The sequence below is a fragment of the Suncus etruscus genome, chromosome 4, assembly GCF_024139225.1.
Source record: "Suncus etruscus isolate mSunEtr1 chromosome 4, mSunEtr1.pri.cur, whole genome shotgun sequence".
Classification (NCBI taxonomy): domain Eukaryota; kingdom Metazoa; phylum Chordata; class Mammalia; order Eulipotyphla; family Soricidae; genus Suncus; species Suncus etruscus.
The window spans coordinates 23,664,364-23,680,062 of record NC_064851.1 but is presented as its reverse complement, the minus strand read 5'-3'; the positions used below and the strand labels follow the sequence as shown (position 1 = coordinate 23,680,062).

Sequence of the window (15,699 nt, the reverse complement as noted above, 5' to 3'; positions counted from 1 at the left end):
CTCTTAGCAGTAGGCACTGACTATGGTTAACTCTTTCTTCTCTCTCTCTAGCACCTGAAGTGACCTGGAATCAGTGAAGCCAAAGGGACTGGCCTTCTGCCCCGTGGGGAGAATTGACCTCTCCAGGTTCTGTGAGCCTGTGGGATCGAGGGAGGACACATGTGCCCATGCACATGTGTGCATTCTACAAACAAGGCTTCTGAACCCTAGGGAGACCTGAAGGCTGCTCTGATACACGATGAATGACACTCAGGTGTAGCCCTAGGACCAAGTTCTGCAGCTAAGCCTTCCTGTGGGGGTGGAGCCCCTGCTACTATGCAATTTTTTCAAGAGCTCCTTGATCCTGTTTTTGGCTTCTCGAGTTGTCTTTCATTATTATGGGAACTTTGGTCTGACGTAGGGTATGGGGGGGGGTTAAGTTCCAGCCATGTTCTGGGGGAGGCTTTCAGGAGGAAACCAGGTGCACCCTCCACACCCCCTGCTCTTTTCCTTCCCCTGCCTCCACCATCTCTGGGAATCAACAGACACACTGGAGCCTGGAGCCTGCCTGCCTGTCGTCCTTGACTCCAGCTCTTGGAAAACCCCCTTCTTTGACCTAAGCAATCTGAGCTGCTGATTCTTGGGTCACTTCCAGATTTGAAATTCTAGTCAGTCAGCGTGCAGCTGGGAGAAGGCCTTGTCCCTCCGTTATAGTACCAGGGCTTCCTCCCCTGGGAAGGCACAGAAAGGGAAGCCCTGTGGAGGGAAGGCGAGGTTGCCTGTTTGTCTTTGCTTCACTGGGTGAGACCATCAACACCTTTAGGGTCAGGGTTTCTCAAATCAGCTGAACAGGGAAACATGATTAATAATATAAAAAAAAAAGTCAAGTAATTCAAAACAGGGGGGCAGATGAAGAGATTTCTGGGGGCCCTAAATCACTTGCCAGAAACCAAGTTGGCAGGGATTCAGGGGTTTCCTGCCTCTGGTGGAAGCTTCCATGTCTCAGAGAAACGGGTGAGCGGATCCCTGAGTTTTGATCAAGTTCAAGTAGCGGTCTTGGGCTTTGTGCCTTTGGAGCATACCCCAGACAAGGATGTCTTCGATCACTTTGGCACTGTTTCCTTAGCTCTGTTTTCAATAGCGACCTTGGAATCCGAGGTGGAAGGAGGGAGTAGTCTGAGTGGTTACATACAAAAAAGGGAATTTTTTTTTTCAGGGCTACTATGGTTGATCTTGCAACTCTGTAAATATGTACAGACACTTTTAAAAGCACGTATTTATGTCCCTGACTGTAAATGCCCCGTTTTTAAAGTTTTATAACTTCTGTTATTTAATTAGTCATCAATTGGCTTCAGCATAGGGTCCGATAACAGTCCAGGACAAAGGTCTCTCGAGACCCTCACATGGGCAGAAAAAAATGCCAATTGCTGGCTCACATCACAGTCTTCCTATTTAACACCCAGCTACATACCACTGTTTGTTGCCAGTTTTCACAAACTGGAATCCTGTTGCCTGCTCCTAGAGTGAACCCCTCCAGGCATGACAAACTCAGGCTGTTTCTCCCCCCTCCTAATGATATACCTTTGCCCCATAAATGTCAGCACTCATGAACTGTGCTCTAGACTTCCAGTTCTTGAGGGGCATCCCCCCATCTTTTCATAGTGAGGAAGGTTGATGAAGCCAAAGCTTCAGAAGTCACCTTCAGCCAAAAAAAAAAATTCTAGGAAATGTTGGGGGGAGAGTTTTAGAGGGGACATAATGATATTATATTTTTGCATGTGCAAACGTGCTGGTCAGTTTTTTAATACTCTCAGATTCTCAGGAGAACAGCTACAAGTGTTCCAGTCCAGAAAAAGGGGGGTGACTTGCAAAGAGAGGTATTCCGCATCAGTGGGGTTCTTTCAGCATGGGTCTGGATTGTGGAAAAGGATGGTTTTGTACCTACTATGTGAAGAAAACAATAAAAGTGTGAAGCGTGATTGCCATGCACACGCATGGGGAATGGTCGTCTTGGTTTCTTTCCTGTCTTCTGGTTTAGTGATTTCTGTGTGGTTGGGGTGGGGGAGAGGCAGAAAAATAATCATTTAAAGTGTTGTATCCAGCCCACCCTGACCAGGGTCTTACTGAGTCCTGAAGGCAGGAGTTCACTAGGCATTTGGTTGGGAAGCTTCAACATGACAACAACTGCCTTGCAATGGCTCAGCTGAGGAAACAGAACTGCAGACCAGCCAGATCCCCAGTTGGAAGAGACTTGTGCTCTAAGGAGCAACCTGGCCCAGGGGTCTTCCTCATATTGCATGTGTGTGTGTGTGTGTGTGTGTGTGTGTGTGTGTGTGTAGGGGGGCACAGGCAGTGCCAAGAATAAGAGGAACATGCAGCCTGCCCCATCATAATGGATGGAGATAGAAAGAGCAGAGCACAAAGTAAGTTTCTCCTAACTTGTCGCCTTTCTCTACCAGAAGAGCAGAGATTTATTGGAGTGGAAGGAGCTGGGAAGTCCTGGGCATGTGACATCCAGTCAGCTCACACCTATGTAGAGCCTGAAGAGGGCAGATGCTGGGAGAGCAAGCACTGACAGAGATCTAAGAGAAGCTCTTCTGCCATTTTGTACCCTAACCATCTGACTTGTGTTAGCATCCAATTGCTAACAACTTGTGCTAGCAATCTCCCAGAAACCCACCCCTCAACCTGCCCCCAGCTCTGATCTTGCAAGCCTGGATGTTCTAGTTTACTGTGGCCTAGTGCATATTACTGAAGAGACTTGAGCCTTTCTCAGCCATCCAATGACTACCCATGCGCATAGAGTCCAATCCATTCTCCTTTCTGGTTTGGAAACCAATGCTGTGTCCCAGTTTCACTTGGCATGCCCCCCCCCTGCCCTCTCTGTTCTACCCAGGTTCCAAACAGTCTCTGCTCTTAGATGCTGCCTGTCTGCTTTTGCACCACAAATTGGCACTAAGGAAACCCTCGTTCTGCACATTCTGTACAATAGACTCTCAGCTTAAGTGGATGGTCAGCATCCTTATATAGCCTCGCTACGTCCTGGCCCCATGGCCTTGCTGATTTGATTTAGCCCTGACAGCTTCTCTGAAATATCAGCCCTACTAGAGCACAAAGTCCCAGATCATTGGCCTAATTCTAGTGGGCAGAGGTACCCAGCACCGAGGAGGCCTTTGAACAGCTCTGTGTACTGCACAGGAGGCAGCCCAGGGGCAGTGCACTCTCCAGGGAGCTACAGAGAAGAGGGCAGAGCAGCAGTGACTGCTTGCCATGCAGCTTCCAGTTGTCAGCCAGTTCTCAGACATTATCTACTCAGGGGTGATTCCATGATGACCATTCTCATGGGGAGAAGGGCACATGATAGGGCAGGTCAGATTTGACATCACTATTTGAGAGAAATAGTGATTGGTATGTTTAAAATATTTGTGTTCCCAATACTGCCTGGGCATACTTAACCTTAAAACTGGTTTTATTGTTTATTAAAAATGTAACTACTTTATATTTACTTGCTCCTATACTTTTGCAGGTGGCTTAATCTAGCAGCCACCACCACAGACCCACCCCTCCAATTCCCTTCTCTGCTGGGACAACTTGCAGAGCCCAGCTGGGCCCTGCTTGCTTGCCAGCTGGCTCTGGTCTTCACTGGGCAGCCACACTTGGAGTTACAGCGCATGTCCTAGACTGGGATGGGAAGGTCAGCAAATGTCAAGTGGGGACCTGAGAACTCTAAAGAGTCTTCAAGTGGCTCTTGACTGCTGTGCCTACATTTAGTTGTGACTCTGACTTTAACAACATAAGTCTTTCTCTTGCTTGAAATAAGACTTCTTGCCTTCAAATTACACATGGGCTATTCTCAATCGAGGGGTAAACAGGTGGACTAGTTTGGGTGCCTGTTGTCTTCAATAAGGCATCATTCATGGACAAAGAGGGGTATCCTACCCCTTCCTTGCAGGGGATTTGCTGGGTTGTCCTGCCCCTTCTAAGCCAGCTATAACATTGCTCACTTCTGCTCTACCTCACCTGTCATTAGGTGCTACTGACAGGGTTAAGGCCTGGAGTAAGGCAAGTGAGGGTGAGAACAGAAATGCCCACCCTGAGGCCTAAGGCAGAGGATCCTAGTCCAGAGCATTTAGTTCTCAGGAACTTTCTAGACCTAAGATATCCATGACTCCTATGGGTGAGTTTCTTAGGCACTTAATCACACAAGACAGACTCTTGGGTGAGTTTCTATTTACTACTTTTTAGAATTTTTACTTTTGGGGTATGTCTGGCAGTGCCCATCGCTATTTCTGGCTCTGTGCTCGAGTGACTCAAACTTCCTTGATCATAAATGGATTCTTTAGTGTATAAAGTTTCGCGTATTAGCCAATTGACTATGCCACCAAACTACTGAGTGACTGAGTTCTTGGACATTTCCAAGCCTCTCTTTTTGTATCTTTAAAGGATTTTATTAATGCATTTCTGTATAGGTTATTTAGGAAAAAAATAGCATTGGCTGGTCCATTCTGAGCACTGACTAAAATTATTATGTATTCTGTATTATAATCTAAGATTCTCATCATTATATGTGATGATATACTTTGTATTGGAATATGAGATTTTACTTTGAACTTTGAAACTCTAAGACAATTCTTCTACATTCCCTAAAATGACCATGGTGGTGATATGATATGTAGGTGACAGAATTTTTATTACTCCTAGATGTTCACACTGGAATTCTTATTCTTTTTTTTCTTTATGATTAGGAAAAACAGCTCTGAGACCGGACCGGAGCAATAGCACAGCGGGGAAGGTGTTTGTCTTACACACAACTGACCTTGGTTAGATCCCCAACATCCCATATGGTCCCCCAACCACTGCCAGGAGTAGTTTCTGAGAGCAGAGTCAGGAATAACTCCCGAGCACTGTTGGGTATGGCCCCCAAACAAAACAAAACAAAACATAAGAGACAAAAATACACTTCTGAGTGCTTGCTTTGGCAGCACATATACTAAAATTGGAACAATACAGAGATTAGCATGGTCCCTGTGCAAGGATGACACTAAAATTCGAGAATTGTTCCATATTTTAAAAAAAAATACACCTCTGAGACCAAGGTTAAAGAACTTCTTTCTTTTCTGTTTCTCTTCTCCCTTCCTTTCCTTTCTTTCCTTAATTCCTTCCTTCCTTTCCTTTCTTTTTTTGTTCATTCCTTCCTTCCTTCCTTCCTTCTTTTCTTCCTTCCCTTCTTCCCTCCCTCCTTCCCTCTCTTTCTTCCTTCCTTCCTTCCCTTTTTTTTTGAATTCTTATTCTTTGTCAATAATACAATTATATATCACGGAAGTGGAAATTTCAGGTTTAAGGGCAACGACAATCCTTGTTCACTATATACCATGTGCCAAACAGGGGTCTCAGTGTCTGCTTACAGAAACCCACTATGGCAGCTCCTGTAGTTAGGGAGGAGTAAAAAAGGTTCAGAAAATTCAGCAAATACATGATCTGATTGCTTGTCATTTCAAAGTCAAGAGACAATGGTTGGTGCTGAATTATTTCTTATATCTATAAATGAAACTACAATTAAGTTCAAATAAAAAGTTTTTAGTTGAGCATTTCCAGGTGCAGTGATGGAAGCTCCCAAAATAAGGAAGGGTGTGTCCTGGAGGAATCACTGATACCTTAGGGCCTGAACACTACCATATCCTGGCCCTGCACTGAATTGCAGGTCTGTTTGACTGAGTAAATGTGAGAGTAAGCCCTGTCACCTTGGAAGGCCCATTAAACAAATAAACTCAAAATAAACTCACCAGCTTATATAGGAGGTGTTAATGATTAGACTTTTAGGAAAACAAGTAAAAGAGAAGTTCTTAAAAAAAAATAAAGAAAAGTAAAAGAGAAACTCTGGGATTTGGGGCTAGTTAAAGCAGAGTTGTTGGGCTCTAAAAGCTTGATCCATAAAATGTGGGCCCCTGGGTTCTGAACAAGAGGGACACCATTTTGTAAAGGACCATTTATTAGGCTTCTCTTTCTCAAGCTTATGTTTCCATTAACACCAACCAGAACTACCTGGCTATACCAGGCAGCCTATCTGCAAAGGACACAAGAGAGCAGTAAGAAGGTACCCTAGACAATAGCCAATCGTCTTAAAGATCATCAGAAGCTAGAACCTCCTCCTACCCTCCCTATATAAATTGGCTTGTGACCTTGGCAGGGGTTGTCTCCTCTAGGAGATGAGCCTGGCTGGTCAGTTTGGGGCTTGTGGCAGATGGAATAAAGTTTTGTTTTGCTTCATTCCAATTGTATGGTCTCGTCTTTCGACTCTGGATCCTAACAAAAAGAATATAATGGTAAATTGAACCATTAAAATATAAACTTTCACTTTGTGAAAACTCCTATTAAAAGAACAAAAAAAAAAGCTGAAGTGTAGTAGAAAATATTTGCAAACCACACATCCAACAAAGGACTATTGTCTGGAATACATAAAGAACTCTCAAAATTCAACAGTAAGGAAAAAACAAACAATACAATTAGAACACGGGCAAAGAACACAAACAGGCATTTTTACCAAAGAGGATCTACAGATGGCAAATAAATCCATGAAAAAGATTTTTTTTATTACTTCCCATTAGGGAAATGCTAATTAAAACCACAAAAACTAAAAAAAGTGACACAACCAAATGTTATCAAGGAAGGGTGTGGAGAAAGGTCATTTTGACACTGGAGAACTGGCAAGGTGCTTATGCTTGAAAAGTAATTTTGACATTTCATAAAAACTAGATCTAGTCTCAGTAGGAGAGCTCAAAGATCTTAAAAACATGTGGGAGCCCCAGTTTAATCCCTAGTCCCATATGAACCTCTGAATACTGAACACTGCTCCTCACCTCTAGCAGTGATATGTGTAGCCCTCAATGTTAAATAGCAACAGCAGCAGTAACAACAACAACAACAACAACAACAAAACTAGATGTATAATTCAACAATGCAGTTTTAAGAATTTATCCTGGATTCACGAAAATTGTATCCATACAAAAACCTGGTAATGAGTTAATAACAACTTTATTTACCACAATCTCAATCCAGAAAAAACACAGATACCTCGATAAACACACAAATGCATCCACACCACACAATACTACAGAGTCATGAAAAGAAACAGCCTAAAAAAGCACAATCTTCTACATGGATCACCAGAAAATTATACCGAAAGGAAACTGTCAATTCCACTACTTTCTATGATCCAATTTTATAATAGTCTTGAAAAAGACAACATTTTGGAGCTAGAGAAGAGATCAGTGGTTGTCTGAGTTGGAAAGGGGCATAGGTGTAAAAGGGTGTCATGATGATAGAAATGCTTATCTCAATGTCAAATCCCACATCTGATATTGCAATAGAGTTTCTATTGGGTGACACAGGGTAAATGTTGCCCATAATCTGAATTATTTCTTATATCTATAATTGGAGATATAAGAAATAAGTGAACTTACAATTAGTGTACTATCAGGCGTCAAACCAGGGTTACTGAATGCAAGACATGTGCTTAACCCCTCTAACATTGCTCAGGCCCCTTAAATTCTTCTTGGCTTTTGTTATGGGCCACAACCAGCAATGTTCAAGGGTTACTTCTGGGTCTGGACTCAGGAATTACTCCTGGCAGACTCATGGGAACATATGGGATATTAGGGAAGCACCTTACTTTACCAGATATACTATTGCCCCAGCTCCTTGAGTTTAGTTTTGAACTCAAATGCCTTAGGACAAGGTTCTTCAGATGTCTACCTACTCACAGGAGAAAACACACTCACCTAGCATCATTTATTAAACATGGTATGTTTCCTTTGTAGACTCAACCTTGCATTCTATTAAAACTCAATCAACCTCATTTGTGTGAAGCGTGGGTTTACTCTAGATAACAGAGTCAGGTTCCATTGATATATGTACATCTTTTCTGCCTTCCATGGTCATTGAATTCATACTATGTCAATCTTGCTTATTGTGCTTGGTTTCACAATAAATTTTGAAATTAGTGACTGGAGAGATAGTAAAGATGGTAGAATGCTTATCTGACACATGGCTGATATGGGTTCAAACCTTGGTGCCCCATATGGTTCCCTGAAGCTTACCAAGAAGAAGCCCTGTGCATTACTTAGAGTGGCCCCCAAACCAAAAGAAATTAAAAGCTGGTGGTGTAAAATAAATAAAGCTTAAAATTAAGCAGACTGATTCTATCTGCTATATTCTTTTTCAAATGATTTAAACTATTATAATTCCATTGCCTTTCCATACAAATTTAGAAAATCTTGTTCGTATCTATAATAAATCTTGCTCAGTCTTACTGATTCTATTATGCTTATCAAATACTTTGGAAAGAATTGACATTTATATGAAGTAGAATGTTTCAATCTGTGAACATGATCTATTTCATTTATTTAGGCGTACTTAGATTTTTTTTTTACAAATATGACACAGTTTTCATCATGAAGACCCTCAGAATGGTCTACTAGATTTTACTGAGTATTTAATTTTTCTATTGTAAGTATATATTTAAAACACCTTGTTACCGTATTTTCCTAGTAAATGTTTAATTAATTTATTCCTAGTAAATGCAATTGATTTCGTATTGATGTGTGACTTTGATGAACCCATTTACTAGTTCTAAGAGTGTTTCAGAGTCAGAGTGATATAGTAAATCAAGATATATATATATAGTGTTATAGTATAGTGGGTAGGCCATTTACCTTGCACTTGACAGACTTACTTGGTTTTTGTTGTTGTTGTTTTGTTATTTTTGTTTGTTTTTGGGTCACAGTCGGCATCATTCAGGGGTTACTCTTGACTCTGCGCTCAGAAGTCGCTCCTGGCAGGGTCGGGGGAACCATATGATACCATTCGTGGTATCGAACCCAGGTCCGTCCTGGGTCGCTGTGTGCTAGGCAAATGCCCTACCTCTGTGCTAATGCTCCAGACTTACCAGACTTAAACTCCAGCACCATATATGGTTCTATGAAATCTCAGGAGTGATCTTTGTGCACAAAGCTAGAAGTCCTATTTTTGGTGTGTCCCCCAAAGCAAAATAAATTCATTTAAAAATTGTTTATCTGTTTGTTTGTTTGTTTGCTTGCTTTTTGGCCCATACCTGGTGACCCTCAGGGGTTACTCCTGGCTATGCACTCAGAAATCGCTCCTGACTTGAGGGAGCATATGGGACGCTGGGGGATCGAACTGCCGTCCATCCTAGGTTAGCGCATGCAAGGCAAATGCCCTACTGCCTGTGTCACCGCTCCGGCCCCACATTTCAAAAATTGATTTTAAAAGAAAGGCTTGCGAGCTTGGAGAGATAGTACAGCTGGTAGGCTGCCTATTTAGCATGTAGTTGACCAGAATTTGACCTCAGTGTTCCATATAATACCCTGAATCTGCCAGGAGTGATTCCTTGCATAAAGTGATTCCTCCATAAAGCCAGGAGCAAAGCTGAATACTTCTGAGTGTGACTGAAAAAAAACAAAACAACAAAGAAGTATTTAGTAGATTCCTTAGTATTTTCTAAAAAAAAATTTTTCAAATGCAAATAGGAATGGTTTCATTTGGTCTTTCTTGCTCTTTCATGTCTTTTATGATCTTTTCTTGGGTAGAATTAACATTAATTTTTCTTTAATTGTTTGGTAAAACTCTTAATTGAAACATCTGGGCCTAGTAATTTTTTATGGAGTTTTTTTGCATTATGAGTTCCATTTCTTAGTAATTATAGGGTTATTCAAGCTGTCTGCTTTCTATTGGATAAATTGTGGGTTCTTGTTTTTGTTTGTTTTGAGTATTTGAGTTGCACTTAGTAGTTGACAGGACTTACTCCAACGGGTCAATACTGGCAGTGCTTGGGAACACATGGTGTCAGGGATCGAACTGGGATCAATCTAATGCAATGTAAGAAATTTTATCACTGTACTATTCCCCCATCTCTAATTTTTGGGATTTTTTTTAGATGAAATACATCAATTTTTTTATTATATATAATTTTTATTTTGACCATATTGGCTTACACATCTTTCACAATAGTATTTTAGGTAGCATTGAATCAGGGGAATTCCTGTCACCAAGTTTGTCCTCCCTCCACCCCCATTCCCATCCTGCATCCCATATCCACCACCGTCATCCCCCCACCCTCCCTGGGCTGCCAGAATAAGTGGTCCCCTCTGTGTCTAGTTTACTACTTAGTGATCATATATCTATTTGGTTCTGGTACCCTCCCTCATTTCCCCCTCTATTTGAGAGGCAGAACTAGATAGTTCAAGTTATGTGGTTTTGTTTGAAGAAAAGAAAAGCAAAAAAGTGGGGTAAAAATCAAAAAAGCCAAAAATGGGTATAGTCCTTCTAGAGGCTCTCAACCTCAATTTGAGAGAGGACAGGAAAAAAGGAATTGAAATACCACAACAATACAAAAAGAAATATCAAATAAAATATTCAATGAGCACTACAACACAGCACTAAAGGCAAGCACCACATAATAGTCTCGATCCTGAAATAAAACCATGCCGGAGTGCAAAAAGAAAGAGAAAGATAAAATAACATAAAATAAAAATAAAATTGGAGGCATCAACTTCAATATCTACACCAAAACAAAAAAGTCAAAAAAATAAATACATACATACATAAATAGATAAAAAAGATTACTTTGTGCCTTTTTTTCCTGCATAGGAATAGTGAGTATTGGGGGCATTAAAGAGGGAATTCCCTTGGCCTAGAATATACAGGGTTTCTCCACCCTTGAAGTATACTTTCATGGAATTGACTGTAGACTCCTTGTCCATTTACTCTCCCCTCGGTGCTTTTGTGGTGTATGGATGACTTCTGCTTTGTCATGGGTGATAAAATCAGACCTCTGTATCTAGAGATCTTGGTAGCTGCACAGGTCAAGAAAGGGAGCTTATGATGAAGACTTTCTTTGTGGTTCTAGGAGTTCTGTTCCTTCCGTGTCATTTTAATCCATCTTCTGTAATTGGTGGTCATGGTCATTGCGCTGCTCCTAGGATGGAGTCTGGAATAGTCTTTTGTTAAGTTTCCAGAAGATCCATTCAGTTGCGATTGTCTCAGTCAGATCTCTGGAATTAGAGTTCTTGTTTGTTGTACAGATCGTAGACCAAAACCTAGGCTAGAGCTTTTTTATTGGTCCCAGGATACATACCGTCCAGTCATGGTTGTAACAACCAGTCATCTGTAGGTAGCGATCTTGGCTTTTGCACAGATCAAAGGGTGACAAGTGTGATTTTGTCTTATCGTTGGCTGGTGAGGTAGGACAACCTGCTCTTAGATCCAGTTGTTCCCATTTCCTCGTTGTCAGGATATCATTTTAGAACTGGCACATGTTGGTGTCAGAGCAGTATTAAGGATGTCCTGGAGGGAATCTGGTTCCTGGAGCTGTTGTGGAGAACTGTGTCATTTCTATGTCTGGGATTCAGGTGTCAAGGCTGGACGGTCGATGTCTAATTCTCTGGGGTCTAAGTTGGGTCCACGTGACATGTGTTCAGGGTGGGAGATGCCCCTTTGTTAAATACATCAATTTTTAAGCCATCACATTTATATTGTATAGATATTGACAAGAGTTTCATCTGTTTATTTTAATCCATAAAACGGTGGATTTTTTTCTCAATTGATGGAGTTTGTTAATTTAATTTAATTTTTTTAAACACCATGATTACAAACATGATTGTAGTTTGGTGAGTTTGTTAATTTTAATAGTGCCAGCTCTTTAATGAATTTTCTAGTTTTCTTATATAAGTTCCATTAATTTCATTGATTGATATAAATTTCATCTTGTAAGTAAAAGTTTGTATCTTTGACCACCTTCATCTACTATTCTCTAACCACCTGTAGCAACAACCAACCTGTTGAGTCTTGTTTTCATTTTTAGATTTTACAAATTAGTGAGACTATAGGAAACAGATTTTTTAACATTTATTTTGCTCAGCATAATACTTTCAAGGTTCATTTATGTCATTGTGGAATTTTCTTTCATTTATGGCAACTTCATTGTTAAGGTAATACAGAGACATTCCACATTTTCATGTCTTGTAAATACTACTACAGAGAATATGGGGGTGTAGCTATCTTTTTAAGATAACAATTTTGTTTTCCTTGTTTATATTCCAGAAGTGGAATTGCTGAATCTTATGGTAATTATAGTTTTAATTTTTTTGAAGGACATTCATGCTGTTTTCTGTAGTGGCAAAGCAGTGCAAAATGTGTTCTGGTTTTTTTTTTCTTCCCACTTTCTTATCAACATATGTTATCTCCTATCTCCCTGATAATTAGTGATGTTGAACATCTTTTCATGTATTTATTGACCATTGTATGTCCTTGTTGAAAAACAAAGTCACTTTGTCCATTTTAAAGGCAGGTTGTTTTATGTTATTGAATTGTATGAGTTCGTTATGTATTTTGAATATAAACTACATCAGGGATATAATTAGCAAATATTTTCTGCCACTTTTTAAGTTTCCTTTTTTATTTATTGGTTATTTCCTTTACTGTACTGTTGAAATTTGTTTCATGACTTTAATCATTGCCTATATTGTGTGAGCACTTGCAAAAACTATATTATGCTATTCAGGTAGAGTGTTCTGTCAACGTAAAATTTAAATTTATTGGTTGATGAGATTGTTTAGTTCTATATCGTTGATTTCTTTCTAGTTCTATCCATTATGGAGAGAAGGGTATTGTCTTCAGCTGTAGTTGTGGATTTACAATTTCTCTTTGTTGTATTAGTTACTTTTTTACATTATGCAACTTTGTTTTGTGTATACATATTTAAGATTTAAATGGTCATTTAAAAATATTTTGCCAGTATCTTTTGTTAGTGTAACTAGATCATTTATATTTAACATAATTATTGTTTCGTTCTGACTTAAGTTCACATTTATTTTGCGAGGGGGAACACACATCCATCTATGCCAAGGGCTTACTCATGGTTCTGCTCTCAGAGAACTCTCCTTGAGGGACTTCTGGGATTATGTGGAGTAATGAGGATGGGACATAGGTAAGCCATGAGCAATAAGAGTCCAATCAGCTATGCTATCACTCCAGCTCACATTTTATGTTTATATCCTCTCATTTATAATAAATATAATTACTTGAAAACTTTCCTTGATATATTTGAAAAGATATTAAAATATTACATATAATATTTGCTTCAATAATAAAATAATTTAAAAATTTAGCTACAGAAAGTCTCTTCACCCATCATTTTTGGTTGTCAGTTTTGCTTATTATTTCTTTAATTTAGGTTAATTTATTTCATATTGTTGAAGTAAAAGTTGCCTTAAACTTAGCAGCACAAGGGAAGATAAAGCAATATAGGGTTTTACTATCTCTGTTCAGGGGATCTGAAGGATAAAATTTAAGAATACAATCATTCTGGAGACTCTTACGGAGAAATCTGTTCCTTAAATGGTTGTTATAATGGAAATATGTCTCCTGGCATTTTCCAGGTAACTTCTTGAGGTCATCTACTTTTGTTGGCTCAAAGTTTTTTCCACCATCTTCAATGTTAGAAGTACAACATTTAAAAATTTCTCTCCTACTCTCTTTCCCTCGTTGTTGTACTTCTCTGATTTTTCTTTCTGTTGCCTTTTTTTTTTTTAAATCTTATATTATACTCACCTCCAAATCTTAGTCATATCTACAGTCCTTTTTTGGTGCCATATTAAATTATATGTCACAAGTTTTGGGGATTATGATATGAACAGCTAGCTTTGGGAAACTTATCTTTTCTGTAGTCCATTGATATTCCAAATTTTCTTCTTTCATCATTTCTTTTTTGTCTAAAAGTCTTAAATCATTTTTAAGGGAGCAAAAGAAAGTGCCCCTTACTTACACCTAGGGCTACTCTTTCCCCACCCTTTACCTCCTATTATTCTAGCTCTTCCCAAACAGATGTATCACCCACTTTGGGAAACATTAGCAATAATCTTTACTGAGACTGTGCGAACAGGTTCATGCTGAGTCATGTAATACATTGCATTGCCTTTTTTTTTTTTTTTTTTAAGAAAATACCCCTTCAAAAAAGAAAAGAAAAAATTCCCCCCTTTTTTTCTTTTAGGTGAAACAGGCTCAGGGGTGGGAAACTGTGAACATTGGTGAACATTAGTAGCTAAGGAATTGGTATTGGAACATTGTATACCTGAAACTCAATCATGAATAAAACTATGCCTCACTAAAAATTAAAAATAAAATAAAATAAAATAAAAAGAAAGAAATTTCCCCTTTGAGGTAAAGAGATAGTACATTAGGTTAGGGGCTTATCTTGCATGTCACTGACCATGGTTTGATTCCTTGCACCCTATATGGTCCCCTAAACTTTGCCAGGAATGATCCCTGAGTGTGTTAAATCAGAAGTACAGCCAGGTGTGGCCATCCCCTAAAGTAAAATTAAATTAAAAAGCAACCCCCATCCAAAGAAATTTTCTTAACCTTTTATTTGTTCAATCTCTGTGTTCATGCCCAGAGTTTCATCTAGAGCTATTAAACACCTCAATATGGCCAAACTGTTCCTTTTGTGGTCGGTTTCTTGCATTTTAACTTGGTTTCCTAATTCTTCTGTTCCCTACAGGACTAGTAGGTACTGTTCTTGCTCATCTGCTTGATTATAATGTTTAGGAAAATAAATGACCTGCATGTCTTCTTCTGATAGAAGTTTAATGAGGATATTCTCTTTGTTCTTGGGCCAAGAACTCATTGTTTACATTGAAGTCTCAGTATTGAGCAAAAGTGCCAATACTGGACGTGGGGCTCTGGAATGAGTCACTGTGGCTAATCCATTCTAATGTGGCACACCCAAACTTTAGTGCTGTTACCAAGAAGTTCATTCTGAGTGGGTGGGGAAGCAATTTTATATATATATATAAAAAAAAAAAACGGAAACCACTGCAGACTTTGCTCTGATTTGGTTTGAGGAGATTTAGCCCGCTTTGGGAACCTAAACTCCTAAGATTATATGTAAAATGTGCTTGTGATGGTCTGTTGTTTTGTGGAGGAAAGAGTCAGTCCATTGTTTTCAGGAGTTCTCTTTCTTCACAATATTTAGTCATTAACTTTTTTCTTGAATTCTGGGCCACTTAAAAATTGTCCCTAGAAACCAGAGAGATAAGTAAGTAGTTTATTTTGCATACTGCTGACCCAGATATAATACCCTGAATCAAATATGATTCCCCTGAACACAGTAGTGCTCCAGGAGTTATCCCTGAGCATAGAAACTGAAATTAAAAATAAAGAAAAGGAAAGAGAAAAATAATATATAAATTTACACTAACTAGTTGAGTGATATTTAAATGGATGACTTTTATAACAACTAAATTGTGGTTCAAAAGTAGTTGCTACAAATAAATCTTTGGGGCTGGAGAGATAGCATGAAGGTAGGGCGTTTGCCTTGCATACAGAAGGACGATGGTTCAAATCCCATCATCCCATATGGTCCCCCGAGCCTTCTGGGAATGATTTCTGAGCATAGAGCCAGGAATAACTGTAATCCCTGAGCCAGTAATCCCTGAGCACAGCTGGGTGTGACCCAAAAACCAAAAACCAAAACAAACAAACAAAAAAATAGAATAACTCTTTAAATAAGTACTCAAAGTATTTTTAACCTGGTGATTACTTGAATCATGTATTCATGTTGGGCTCTTAATATTTAGGTGCTATAAAATTTGTTCCTGTCTAATGATCTAAGTGGTCATTTAATCATATCATGTATTTTCTTTA

General features: G+C 39.3%; 1 protein-coding gene and 1 non-coding gene across 2 annotated transcripts in view; both read left to right on the top strand.

The window, feature by feature from the left end:
• The window catches only part of PRDM2 (PR/SET domain 2), a 131,258-nt gene extending 129,272 nt beyond the window's left edge, over window positions 1–1,986 (top strand). The window contains exon 9 of the mRNA XM_049771955.1: window positions 52–1,986. The gene's annotated coding sequence lies outside the window, so the exon portion shown is untranslated. The remainder of the gene's footprint in view (window positions 1–51) is intronic.
• A 2,959-nt stretch (window positions 1,987–4,945) lies between these two features.
• On the top strand, window positions 4,946–5,049 carry LOC126007361 (U6 spliceosomal RNA). The gene has a single exon (XR_007494941.1). It is a non-coding gene; the product is annotated as a U6 spliceosomal RNA (small nuclear RNA).
• Window positions 5,050–15,699: the final 10,650 nt, after the last annotated feature.